General features: G+C 34.3%; 1 protein-coding gene across 8 annotated transcripts in view; it reads left to right on the forward strand.

The window, feature by feature from the left end:
- Positions 1-13,938, forward strand: part of ROBO1 (roundabout guidance receptor 1) — a 1,154,304-nt gene that overhangs the window by 1,055,426 nt on the left and 84,940 nt on the right. The window lies entirely within an intron of this gene.

Consider the following 13,938-nt stretch of genomic DNA (forward strand, 5'->3'; position numbering starts at 1 on the left):
AGTAAAGAACTTCTTGTGTACCTATAGCTTAAAGAAACAGCCATTGTAACCCTAATGATTGCTGAATGTGTGGGATTCTCTTAGATTTCTTTCATCCACAAAAAAAGGATTCTGGGTTTCTTTCAGTTATTTCAGAAAAACAGATATAAATCATAAAAGTTAATCAAAAGAAAGGCATTCACTTCATGGCCATCCTACAGAGAATTTGAAATGCCCTCTTCATTGTGTACACCAGGCAAATATTTGAAGAAATAAGTAGAGCACTCAGGTACAAGAAATAATTGATACATAAGAAGATTCAGCAACAAATAATGACACAGCACCTCACTAGTAAATAGCACATCATAGGCCTTCCATTATGGTCTGAGTTTTACTGTGATTTATTCATCTACATAACAGTGGGTAAGGTTTTCTCGCTGCCCAGTTATATAGATGTATAACTGAGCAACTGTCTTTAGTAACCAAACTAACATTCTGAAATAATGGCATCAATGGGGAAAATGTAATTGACTTGTATGGCTATATCACGTCTCAACTGCTCAGACTGAGAATGAAATTTGGAGAAATAAATTACTTTTTTGCTCTTGTCATTGAGAGATAGCATTTTTTAAAATGTTCATTTTAACAACCTCACGTAACTTTAAGACTTGGAATTATTTTGTCGGAGTTAGTATCATTCAATATAAAAAAATTAATTCTAAGTTGATTCACATAATAGTTTGTATTTTATCCAGAATTGTTTGCACATTAAGTGATCAAGGTATTTTATTTTTCAAAAGAGAATAATTGCAGACTGTTTACATGAAGAACACCTTTACCTTATGATGAATCCTGAGTAAACTAAACAAGATAACTAAAAATGTGACTTTTGTACATCCATATGTATGGATAATTTTTATTATTTGCTTACTATGGTTTTAAATATTTTGATAGATATGCACAGCATGAATCAATTAGGCTGAATAGTATTCACTGTTTTTAGACTGGTGAATCATTTTAGCGAATACCAAACATCAGGGTCATCATTAGAACAGTTACACTTGGTAATTACATAGCATCTGGTGTCCTTCGAGCCTTATTTTAGTAATTTAAAAATACAAAGCAATTCTTTTTATTTTAGTTTTTAAAAATATTTTGTATAAATTAGAAGTTAACATTTTGTAGTATACCTAAAGTTTGCAAAACTGATTAAAATACCATGAGCACTTTAATTTGTTTTTAAACTGTTTCTCTCAGGACTTGATAAATAATGTGCCAGTATAAACACACCTGCAGAAAATACTGAAGTAAGTATAAGACAAAATATAGCTGAGTAATTGCTTTATAACAGATTTATGAGGGTAGGAAAATCCATAAATGGTTGTTAAAGTTAGCTTTAGGACATTTATTTTGTGTGGTCGATGTTATTAGGAGAGAATTTAGAGCATTGCACAATTAAACCTGATAGATAGGCCATTTTACAAAGGCGCTTTTAAAAAGTTATTTTGTGGATGGTGAAATAGCCATTTCAAACAGTGCCTTTTAGGTCATTAGTGAAGAGATGAGAAGTGCTTTTGTGGTTTTCCTTAGGCTTTTAACTCCCCCAGAATGTACTTAATCACTAAATATAATTGATAATAAATAATTTTGACCTGATTTAGGTTTCTTGAGAATAAACATTAAATCATGTAACTCTGTGCTAGATTGTTGAAACTTTCAATTTTAGACATGGTTGGGGGCTTATAAAGCATTTACTTTCACACTGCCTTTGACATTTACAGTGAGTGTTTTAAAATGTTGCATCACATCACTTTTCAGACATGGAATTGGTTGTTTTATCATTGTTTCTATAAGAAAATAAAATACAGGGCAAGTTATTTTCCCCCAAACCTTTTTATAAGTATGAAACTGCTCATATATGAGCAATTATGTGTCTATGTTCATCTAATATATCAATACATATATTGTACACTTAAATCATTTCTTGTTAAAAGTCATTTTGTTTAGGTCATGGAGACAAAACATTTCAGAACCAAAATTACATTAGAGTAAGGTTTAACTCTTTTTAAAATTACAAACAAGTCATCCAATGTAGTAAAAAGTTGCTATTTTTACATTTTAAGAGATGGAGAGGCCGGGCACGGTGGCTTACACCTGTAATCCCAGCACTTGGGAGGCCACGGCAGGTGGATCACCCAAGGTTATGAGTTCGAGACAAGCCTGGCCAACATGGCAAAACCCCGTCTCTACTAAAAGTACAAAAATTAGCCAGGTGTGGTGGCGGGTGCCTGTAATCCCAGCTACTCAGGAGGCTGAGGCAGGAGAATCACTTGAGCCTGGGAGGCAGAGGTTGCCGTGAGCCTAGATTGCGACACTGTACTCCAGCCTGGGAGACAAGAGCTAAACTCCGTCTCAAAAAAAGAAAAAAAAAGAGCTGCAGATACCAGCAGAATTCTGATACTGCCTGTCTTACCTGGTAGGTGACCTTATGAAATTTACTTAGTCTTCATTTTCTTTCTTTTGCAAAATCGAGATATCGAATAATTCCTTACAGAGCTGCTGAAGGGGTTCCTCACATATGATCTGACACACAGTTAGCTAAGACCAATGCCTTCTTACTATTAAACTGAGATGGAGAATGTTTATATAATTTATGCAGGGTCACAGGCTTGATGCCTTTTGGAGAGGATCTTGATCCAAAGTTGTTTAACTACCAGTTGAGCAATGTTATCATTACGTCCTCATGTCCCTTAACTCTGGACCCTCCATGAAATACGCCATTTAAAGATGGACATTCCAGTTTTCAGATAAACCAATTCTTGAGCACCTTCTATGTACAAAACAGTATGCTGGGTACTATGAAGGATGTACAGATAAATACGACGTGGATCGCATCTTCACAGAGCTCATTATAGCCTAGTGAAGAAGAGAGATACACACAAATATCTACAGTATCAGCGGAATAGGAAAAATGGACTCTTAAAGATAGCACTAAGTGCTTTCAACTGGGCTATTGGAACACTACTGTCATTTCTTCCACCTTTCAGCTGATATTTAAAATGTGAGTAACAGCATCACCTTGAGAAGTTCTGGAGAAATAATGGCAAAAAAAATGAGCAAATACTTGCTCACAGGGAGCACACAGGCTAATTTCAGAGAAACACAAAACAATCACACAAATGTATAATTTTAACTACAATATGTGCTCTGGGAGGCAAATTAAGGTTGCTATGAAAATACGTAGCATTCTGATATGATTTAGTTCAAATTTAGAGATAATTTCTTGAAAAAGTATTTTTTTAACTGAGCTCTAACTACCGAATAGTAATTACATGGGCGAAAGGGGAAGATCCCAGGGGTACAGTATAAACAGAAGTAGAGGCAGCAGGGTGTGTGGTGTACTCAAGGACTGAAACAAGGCCAGCAGGGCGAGGTCAAGGAGAGGGAGAAGAGGTGACAGGAGAAGACACTGAATTGTTACACAGCAAGGCCACATTAAGAATTTCGTTTTCTGGCCGGGCGCGGTGGCTCAAGCCTGTAATCCCAGCACTTTGGGAGGCCGAGACGGGCGGATCACGAGGTCAGGAGATCGAGACCATCCTGGCTAACACGGTGAAACCCCGTCTCTATTAAGAAATACAAAAAACTAGCCGGGCGAGGTGGCGGGCGCCTATAGTCCCAGCTACTTGGGAGGCTGAGGCCGGAGAATGGCGTGAACCCGAGAGGCGGAGCTTGCAGTGAGCTGAGATCCGGCCACTGCACTCCAGCCTGGGCGACAGAGCGACACTCCGTCTCAAAAAAAAAAAAAAAAAAAAAAAAAAAGAATTTCATTTTCTATTTTAAAAGTAATGGGACCTTGCTGAAGGACTTTAAGCGATAAACAAAACACAAAAACAAAGTGTAATTATATTATTATTATTATTATTATTATTACTTTGAGACGGAGTCTTGCTCTGTCACCCAGGCTGGAGCACAGTGGCATGATCTCGACTCGCTGCAACCTCCGCCTCCCGGGTTCAAGCAATTCTCCTACCTCAGCCTCCCAAGTAGCTGGACTTACAGGCACCCACCACCACCCTGGCTATTTTTTTTTTTTCTTTTTTTTGTATTTTTGGTAGAGATGAGGTTTCCCCATGTTGGCCAGACTGGTTTCGAACTCCTGACCTCAAGGTGGTCCACCCGCCTCAGCCTCCCAAAGTGTTAGGATTACAGTGTTAAGCACATGAGCCACTGCCCCTGGCCTTTTATTTTGTTTTAATCACTCTGGCTACATCATAAGACTGGACTGGAAAAGACCAAACTAGTAGCTCAGGTGAGTGCTGTTGGATAGCTTGGGCCAGAATGGTGGCAATGAAGATAGAAGGAGGTAGATGGATTGGATAAATGGTTACGGGATAAACACTATGGAATTTGGTGGTTGACTGTGTATTTCCAGGAGGAAAGACAAGAAAGATGTAGGTTTCTAGCTTTCTAAGTGGACCTAGGGAATATTACCGTCAAAATTATAGTCCTAAGATATGTGTTGGGTGATGTGCACATTGTCATAGATTGCTGTGTGGTTGCATTTGAATTGTGGATTCCTTAGTAGACAAGTAACTACCAACGTGTATTAACTGCTTTTGGGGAAAGTAACAATATTTTTAGAAGGGAAGAATAAGAGAAAGAGTACTAACCTTTTCTGAGTACCTGTGATATGTCAGGCGTTGTGCAAGGTACTTTGTATATATGGGGTGAAATAAATATATGTTAGTGTTCTGATAAGCTTTAAGTTGAATAGCTCATCTGCAGCTGAGCTTCTGAATCCTGGCACTGCTGACATTTTGTGCTACATCATTCTTTGTTTTGGGAGGTTGTCTTGGGCCTTGTAGGATGTTTATCGGTATCATTGGCCTCTGTCCACTAAATGCTAGTAGCTCTCTGCCTTCACCGTCTTCCCACATCAGTTGTGACAGCAAAAATTGTCTCCAGAACCATTGTTCTACAGAATAATGAGAGATATTTAAGTGGAGGTGAAAAGTTCATAGTATTTTATGTATCCATTAAATATGTTCTAAAAATGGCCTCCTTTATCTCTTTATTTTTGTGTCTCAAAAGTTGAAAGACATAATGACAGGCTTTTAAGTTAAACTCAATCTTTTCCCCCAAAAGAAATCATACCTAGTATTAAAATATCCTGAGAGTTTTTAATTGTTAGAGATATTGTCATTCATGAGTATCTATGTATATAATTTTTCCAACATACCAGTGACTGGATTTTGTCAATTCAAATATAGATAGCTTTACTACTTGAGAATTTGGGCTCTTGTATTTGAATAGAAATGTGTTTCTTCCAAAAGTTTTTATTTAACTCACTACCTTACTCCATTCATATTCTCTGGAATGTGGTGTTTACAATTCTAGTGCATCAGATGTGTTAACTGAGCTCTGCATTCAAAAAGTACTATAGATGAGAATGGGGGAAAAATCACCTCAATTTAAGGATTCATTAGAATTTAGCTACTAGCAGTGAAAACTTATATCTATGAATTAGCAGAAGAATTCCATAGTTGAGATGATTTCATTTTTAGCCCATTAAAAAAAGCAGCTGTTCTCTGATATTTACTAATAGGATTGGTCCTATTGTAGATACATTCACTTTACAATAACATATTCTATAGAGTCAATCTAGGAGTTTGTAATACTTAAGTTATTTTAGACCTAAATACTGTAGCAATCTTCTGTCATTATATTTTTTTAAAATTAAATGTTTCTGAATGTCCATACAATTAAAATCATAGCACAGAAAGCACTTTAAGATTCAATTTCTCTGTCCCTCTGCCAGACACGGTTATATCTAAACTCTTGTGGCCTAATGGAAATAAATCCTATTTTAAAAGACCTCTAGAGACATCATAGTTGGCAACCAATTCATGGTTCAGTGACCTTTTCTGTTAACTGCTTCGTTTCTAGACTTTCTTTACATTGTTCATGCTATTATTTAGGCCCATTATCATCTTTTCTTCTGGCCTTGGTAGTTATAAAAATTGGCTGGTCCTCATACTTATGAGACATAATCTGAAGACTTCTTAAGTATCTATTCAACTAACTTATTTTCTTTGGATGAAAAAGGTCTTTTCCTCCAAACTCTGTATAATGTTTTTCCAAACATTTATCATCTTTCTGACCCATACACGTCTCCTGAATGTGACAAGCAGATAGAAGATAAAAGAGGAATATTCCTCCTTCTCTCCCTCCCTCCCTGCCTCCCTCCCTCCCTCTTTCCTTTATTTCCTTCCTTCCTTTCTTTGACTTCCTTTCTCTCTTCTTATCTTGTTTATACCTAAAGATTACTGTCTGAGCAATGTATATTCTTAGTATACAAAAGATTTCAAAACAAATAAATAATTAGAACACTATGATATCACATTCATAAAGGAAGAAAGTATTTTATTCTAAATGGTAGTGGCTGTGTGTGTGTGTGTGTGTGTGTGTGTGTGTGTGTGTGACAGAGAGAGACAAAGAGGGGATTCTTGTCAAAATATACTGTTTTGATGTTTCAAAAAAGATGGATATTTTGTTCAACATATAAAGATTTCAAGTGATGAAATAATTAAAATTGATTTACCCTTAAAAATGATTGCAGTACTTTTTAATTGCAAAAATAAATTTTTCAAGCAGCATTAAGTCTGTTATTACCTGTTAGTTTCCAGGTCTTTTTAAAACTCTAGCTGAATATTCTTAAAATATTTTTACCATCATGAAGAATTCTTTAAAACCAGTTTATATATATGCATGTAGTAATGATTTTGGTAGTAATATAGGACAATAATTAAACGACTATTTGTGGCAGTTTAAATGTAAAATCAAATGTATTTTGTATCCTATTGCATATTCTTCTAAAATCAAATGTATTTTGTATCCTATTGCGTATTCTTCACCACTAACTGATTGACCAGTAGGAAAATTTGTACAGAGAGTTGGATATTGTCAGGAGGCCTAGGAGCCAGTCTATGGTGAACCGCCGTGACCTTGAGAAAGTTCTTTAACAATTTAGGTTTTCTGTTTTCTCATGCAAAATAAGTTTGGGCTGATAAGTTCTAAGGTCACTTCCAGTGCTCACATTTTATAGTTTTATTAGAGACAGAAACGGACAGGCTTTTCCGACTTGGGATCCAGGTGCTGCAACCTTAAAAGCAGAAAGGAATGAAGTTGAGAAAGGCTGTGAGAAGGGTTGGAGTGCAGCCTCCCATAAATGTCGAATGTTAGAAGATAATGAATGAACAGGTTCCAAGTTACTCTGCCTTTTTTTTTTTTTTTTCCTGATTCTTTGTGCCATGTCCAATAGGACAATAATTAAAATCTGCCTGTTTCATAGAAAGGACCATATTCTGTGTATGGAAAGGAAATGCTTTTACCTGACCTTTGGAGAAATGTAGAGAAAGGAGAAATATGGGGAAAACTTAAATAAATTCCTATAATTTATTCTTTAGCAGAGAAAGTTAGGGATGGTAATTTTTTTCAAGTGAGTGAAAGGATTTTATATAGTCCATATTAATGACTTCTATTTGCTTACTGAAAGTAGAACAAATGAAAGGGGGGTTAAATTCTGAACAGACAGCCTTTCCTTTAGATAAGAGGATTCATTTCTTGATAATCAGAGTTGTTAAAAACTTAAATGACCATTCAAGATAGACTCCTCTCCAAAACCTCTGATGTTTTAGAAGCTTCTATATTACATTATGTTATTAGATAACTTTTAAGATCCTTAATAGGCTATAAAATGTTTTTCTTTTTTTCTTTTCTTTTTTTTTTTTTTTTTTTTTTAGACAGAGTCTTGCTCTGTCCCCCAGGCTGGAGTGCAGTGGTGCAATCTTGGCTCACTGCAACCTCCGCCTCCCGGGTTCAAGCAATTCCCCTGCCTCAGCCTCCCAAGTAGCTGGGACTACAGGTGTGTGCTACCATGCCCAACTAATTTTTTGTAATTTTAGTAGAGATGGGGTTTCACTGTGTTAGCCAAGATGGTCTCAATTTCCTGACCTCGTGATGCGCCTGCCTCGGCCTCCCAAAGTGCTGGGATTACAGGCGTGAGCCACCACACCCGGCCTAAAATATTTTTCAGTTATCATCTGTCATTGATGTGATATGCAAATACATTAGTCTAAAGTTCTTAAACCCATTGGATTTTAATTAATAAAAGGATTCTACTCCTGTGGGTTGACTGCTAGTAAAAACTATAAGCAAGAAAAAGGTGCTTTAAAAATTTTAAATTAGGTGATTTCCAATAATTTTTTTTGTTGTTTTTAATATACATTTTTGAAATGTTTTAGGAATTTTAAATTACTGAAAATACATGAAAACATTTAGGAGTCATTTCTCTACTTTTCTGACTTTAAGGATTTATTTTAACTGCTTCAGTCTAATGGGATCAAATTTATTTTCACAGATTAATCCAAAAGATAATCCTGTAACTTTTTGTTATCTCAAAGCAAAATTCTGTTGTTACCGTTTGTCAGGTCCTCTCTTTTGTAGTGCCTCAATATTTCTTACTGTCATTTAAAACACATCATCTATAAGGTGTCAAGAAATGTAACCACATTCTATCCATTCTGTGTTTTTGAGTCTGGGTGGCATACGTGGAGATGCTATAATAAACATTAAGCCTGTGTAAATGAGAAAATTTCTTTTTAACTTTTCTAACTTGAGTGAGTGAAAAATTATGCTTAGTTTTTTTTTCTCTGTAATGAAAAATAAAGACATTATTTTACTCCTGTTGAAGGGAATGTGTGAATTAAAAACGTTTCTAAATTGACTTTAAATTTTGTGTATGGTACAAAAGTATGCAAGAGAAATTTTATCTTTGTTTTATAACTGTACCACTTAAGAACAACATTCTTTAGCATTTATTTAAACTATAGGAATATGTATCAGGTCTAATTAATTTTGATTTGCCGAAAGCTATGAAAGTTATTTATTTGAGTAAAATATATTGTAGATTTCTACTGGGACTATTATGAAAAAGTTCTGCATTTGACATGACAGTAATTATATTTGCTTATAAAATAGAAACAAAATAACCATTTCCATTTTTTAAATATATATTATTTGAGCTGTCTCTAATAAGATGCCTAATGTTTCAACATTAAAAACAGAAAATGTAATTATGATTTATAGATAAGATTATAAAGTTTTCTTAGTTCTCATAATTTATTCACTTTTTTGTATGCACTATCTCAATTAAAAAATATGCAAGAATTTAAATGCAGCACCTTTTTAAAGGCTTGCTATTCAATTTATGGTCATGGGCCAGCAAAACTTGGATGCTTGTTAGAAATGCAAAATCTCCGGTAACACCCCTAACCTGTAGAATCATAATCTGTATCTTAACCAGCTCTCAGGGTGACTCATGCTTATTTGAGTATGAGAAGCATGGATTTCAGTTTCATAGAATATCGTTGGCAGTATACACCTTTTAAAAATTGAACTGATGATGAGTTGTGGGACTTAACGTTCTTTTTTCTAAAATGCTCAATTTTTGGTTTCTGTGTAGTTTTTAGCACCTAAGATTTATAATGTTTTTAAACCCATTACATATTAGTTCTCTAACCTGTCATCTGGTATTAACATGTAAAGTTATTTTAAAATGTTTTATAATTTTATAGCTCTCATCCATTGTAGCTCTGCCATTTAATCATAGTAGATAATTTAAGCTTCATTTCTATTTTTCTTAAATTATTCATGATTATACCTAAAATGCTAACAAATACTCATTCATGGACAGTGTGAGCCATATATTCAAATATTAACATGTTCTTTATCTTAAGAGAAGAATCATTGTTAAGTCAAATCTTATTACTTTTCTGTTTCATTTTATGTTTCCTTATTTTTATTTATTCCATGTTTTCTTTTTTTGTTTTGTTTTAGTTGGGTCTGGTAAGTTGACATTTTATTGGCCATCTTCTAATCACCGTGTCACTGTGACTGGAACTTCTCTTCCCCTTTCCATCCATACCCTTCCATGTCCTTCAACCAATCAGCCTCCATGTTTCACTTGTCATTGGCCACAAAGACAGACTGCACAGAGTAAAGTCTGCAGGAAGTATGGGTAACTGTGACAAAGAGTGAAGGTAATGGGGTTGCTAACTTTATATCTTATTAAATTAAATGTTGTGTGATCTGTATCCTTTTATTTCTTCTCTCCCGAAATAAGTGATAGGATTGTATCTTGGTTAAGTACTGTTCCAATTTATGTATCATAAGATTAAACAAAAATACATGCAGAGAATGATTTAGGTTCTTTTGGTTCAAAATATATTTGTGAATTCACATATGTCTGTCTGAGTTTTTATAACTATTGCTCTATAACAATCATTAAAAGTCCTGTTGGTGAGTAACAGCCTTGCACTTAGGACTGTTTGCACTCCTTTTCATTTGTTTATGTCAGATTCATTTCATTTTGTGTAGGAAATAATCCCAAGATGTGTCCAAAGTTTATCGAAATGTACTTTGATAAACATTTCTTCTAAGTGCTTACCTTGGAGGAAGGTCCAATCATTTTATAAGGTCACTAGAAAGCAATTTTTAGATAATTTTACATGAATATGCAAAAGAGTATGCCAGAGAATAACTTTGACCCTAAAGACTCTCTCTCACTGTTTTTAAGTTAAAAAGTTACAATAGGTCTGGCATGGTGGCTCACACCTGTAATCCCAGCACTTTGGAAGGCTGAGGTGGTTGAATCATTTGAGGCCAAGAGTTCAAGAGCAACATGTCTAACGTTGCAAAACCCCGTCTCTACCAAAAAAATACAAAAATTAGGCATGGCGGTGCACGCCTGTAATCCCAGCTACTCGGGAGGCTGAGGCAGGAGAATCGCTTGAATCTGGGAGGCAGAGGTTGCAGTGAACCTAGATGGCACCACTGCACTCCAGCCTGAACAGAGTGAGACCCTGCCTCAGAAAAAGAAAAAAACAAAAAATTCCAATAATATTATAAAAGTGACTTTTCATAGTAATACAGATAGGATGGATTGTTCAATAATAATGTAATATCTGGATTTGAAAAAATAGGTTTCTATGTGATACCTTACAAAAATACATGTAAAGGATGAGATATAAACATAAAATAATGAAGATATAAAAGCACAGGATGATAATTAAGTTGAATATATAATTTATTATATATTATATAATCTGTATTATTGATACAATAACAAAAATACCTAAATAGACTAGAAAGACTATTAATAAAATGGGAAAATATATTTGCAACATATAGGAGAAATGACTAAAATTGTGGCCTATCAACAGTTCTTAGAAATCAGAAAGAAAATCTGAGTTCATGAGCACAATATCCACAACAAATCAGATATCAATGAGAAGATAGTGTGAAGAAAAATGTTTTAACATTTCGAATCGAAAATTGTTAATTAAGAGGAGAATCTGTTGTTTGTTTGGCAAAGATGTTAATGCTCGATGTTTGTGAGGTTGGGAAAAAAACGCTATTTGTAGGCTGTTAGTGAAAGTATCAGCTGATTAAAAACATTCCTGAGCATGGTTTAGCTATACTTGTTAATACATCCTGGATCTTTGCATATTTTCAGACCTTGTAACTCTACAGCTAGCAAATAATTTTGATTATACTTGTCAGAAGGATGTTAACATTACCATTATTTTTTAACACTGAAAATTAGATATAATCTAAATTTAAAACAACTGAGATTGGTTCCGTAATTAAAGGTAATTTGCTTATTGTTTATTAAACAGTCCTTAAAATGATTTTTTAATAGTATGACCCAATTTCTGTGGCAGAAGTATGGGTAGGTTTTCTTTTCTTCCCTTTTGTCTAATTTTCCAAATTTTCATCTCTGAACATAAATGATCTTGGTAACATGATTACATATTTTTGATTACGGCAAATTTAAATTAAAATTGTAGCTTTCAAAAAACATTACAAACTTTCATCATAAACATTAAGTGGGCACCTTTAGTGAATGGCCTTCTCAATCTAAATAGATAGATAACAATGACAGATTGATAGATAGAAACATATTTAGGCCATTAAATTTTTTTTCTTAGAGATACATCTACTACAACTGATATTTAAAAACACATGTAGAAGAGGGTTTTTAAAAGTTATGTTTCTAAGACATATCTTGTGGCTGATGTCACTGTTGATGTTGGCTTCAGAATATGCCTACAAAATACAGTAAATTTGTTTCCAGGCAAATATCCTGTGTGGAAGGATTGCTTCAGGATGAGTGTAGTTAGCATAAGGGTTTGTATTCCTTGTTCTCGAGTAAGTCTTTGAGGTCTGAGGAGAACTGGCATTTTATAAAAGAAACACAGATTCTGGCACACATTCTTAAACATGCTTCTGAGATTTAGGAAAGAGACCACCCGAAGTTTTTTACTTAACTAAGTGGTTTGAACATTTATATTTTCCTACTCAAATTCCCTGCATATTGAAAAGTCATATTCTCCCCCTCATCTAATTAATCACTTGGATTTCTTTCACTGAAGCAAACCAAACTCCAGTCTGAATTTAGTTTATTATCCAGTCAGTCCTTTCAATGTCTTGGTCTGATTTTGACATCAATTACTCCAGCCCTTGATTAAGGAATAGAATGCTCCTGTATGGATTTGTACTGGAGGAAAATCCCCGAGTAGTGATGCACTTGCCTATTATTATACCTGGGTAATGATAGTGTTTGCTAAATTCATGAGTAAGCCATTCAATTACAATCACAGTTTTAAAAAAATTATAAGCTAGAACTTCAGTGTTACCAAATTGAACTTAAACTATATTTCCTAACTTTGTATTTTCTTCCCTATAAGTTAGAGGATGTTTGAAAGCCTTTGACCTGATTTTTCAGGTCTCCTATAATTTTCTAGTCAAATGTTATAATTTCTACTCAACCTCAATTAAAAAAAAAAGAGTAGAGAAAAAGGAACACTAATCTAGGAGCTAGAAGTTCTAATTACTTTCTTCAATTTTGCCACCATGCAATCATCAAGTCGTTCTACATGTACTTTTTTTTTAAAGGGGCTTTATATTTGAAATATATACATGTTTTTGATATGCATATTAAGTAGCTTTTAACATTTCTTTATGACCTGTAAATTCAAATACCCAGATTTAGGGACATTTCAGCTATTTTATTAAAATTTATAAATTTATAAAATCTATAACTTTATATATTTTATATATATTAAAATATATTTTACATATATCTGTATATTAAATGCAACTGATCAAGAAATTGTAAGTCACAGAAAAGTATCTTTTTCAATACTGACCTTCATTAGCAAAGAAATTATATTCTTGTGAGCAGACTGATGACATTTGTGAACAGAATCTGAATATAATTTCATTCATATTCACATTAAGGAGTTTCCCTGAGTGATTGATTTAAGTAATTCAACATACTTTTAAAGAGAAGGTTAGAAATAGTGTAAAAGTCTTAAAAAGTAGAGTAGACAAACCCTGTCCTGTAGAAACTATTAAATGTCGCTTGAAGCATTTGTTCACTTCAATTGAAACTGAGACAAGAGAGGAGAATAATTAGGTGTTTCAGACAGCTGATAAGAAATGGATTTGAAAAGTGTAAACAGTAGGTAAAAAGATTTACATTCTGTGCACATTTTTCCAAGCCCAAAGCTCAGCCCAAAAGCAAATACCTTTTCTTTTCCCAGAAGTGACTCCATCAGCACACCTAACGTTTTCAACTACCATCGTATTCCATGCAATTGACACAATTTTCTGACACTATTTACTGCTGGATGAAGTAGCCGTTTAAATCGGTCTAAATCAAACAGTTTGGACAAAGCCGGCAGTATTTATAATGTCAGGATGAGCAGATGTTTCAAATTTGCCCTCATTTCCATATATATTCTGTTTGAACATGCCCTTGCCTATGTAAATGAAAGAGGCATTGCACTCCACTCTTGCTTTAAATTCATTTCTATTCAAATAATTGGACTG

The sequence above is a fragment of the Macaca fascicularis genome, chromosome 2 (genome assembly GCF_037993035.2).
Source record: "Macaca fascicularis isolate 582-1 chromosome 2, T2T-MFA8v1.1".
NCBI classification, from domain to species: Eukaryota; Metazoa; Chordata; class Mammalia; order Primates; family Cercopithecidae; genus Macaca; species Macaca fascicularis.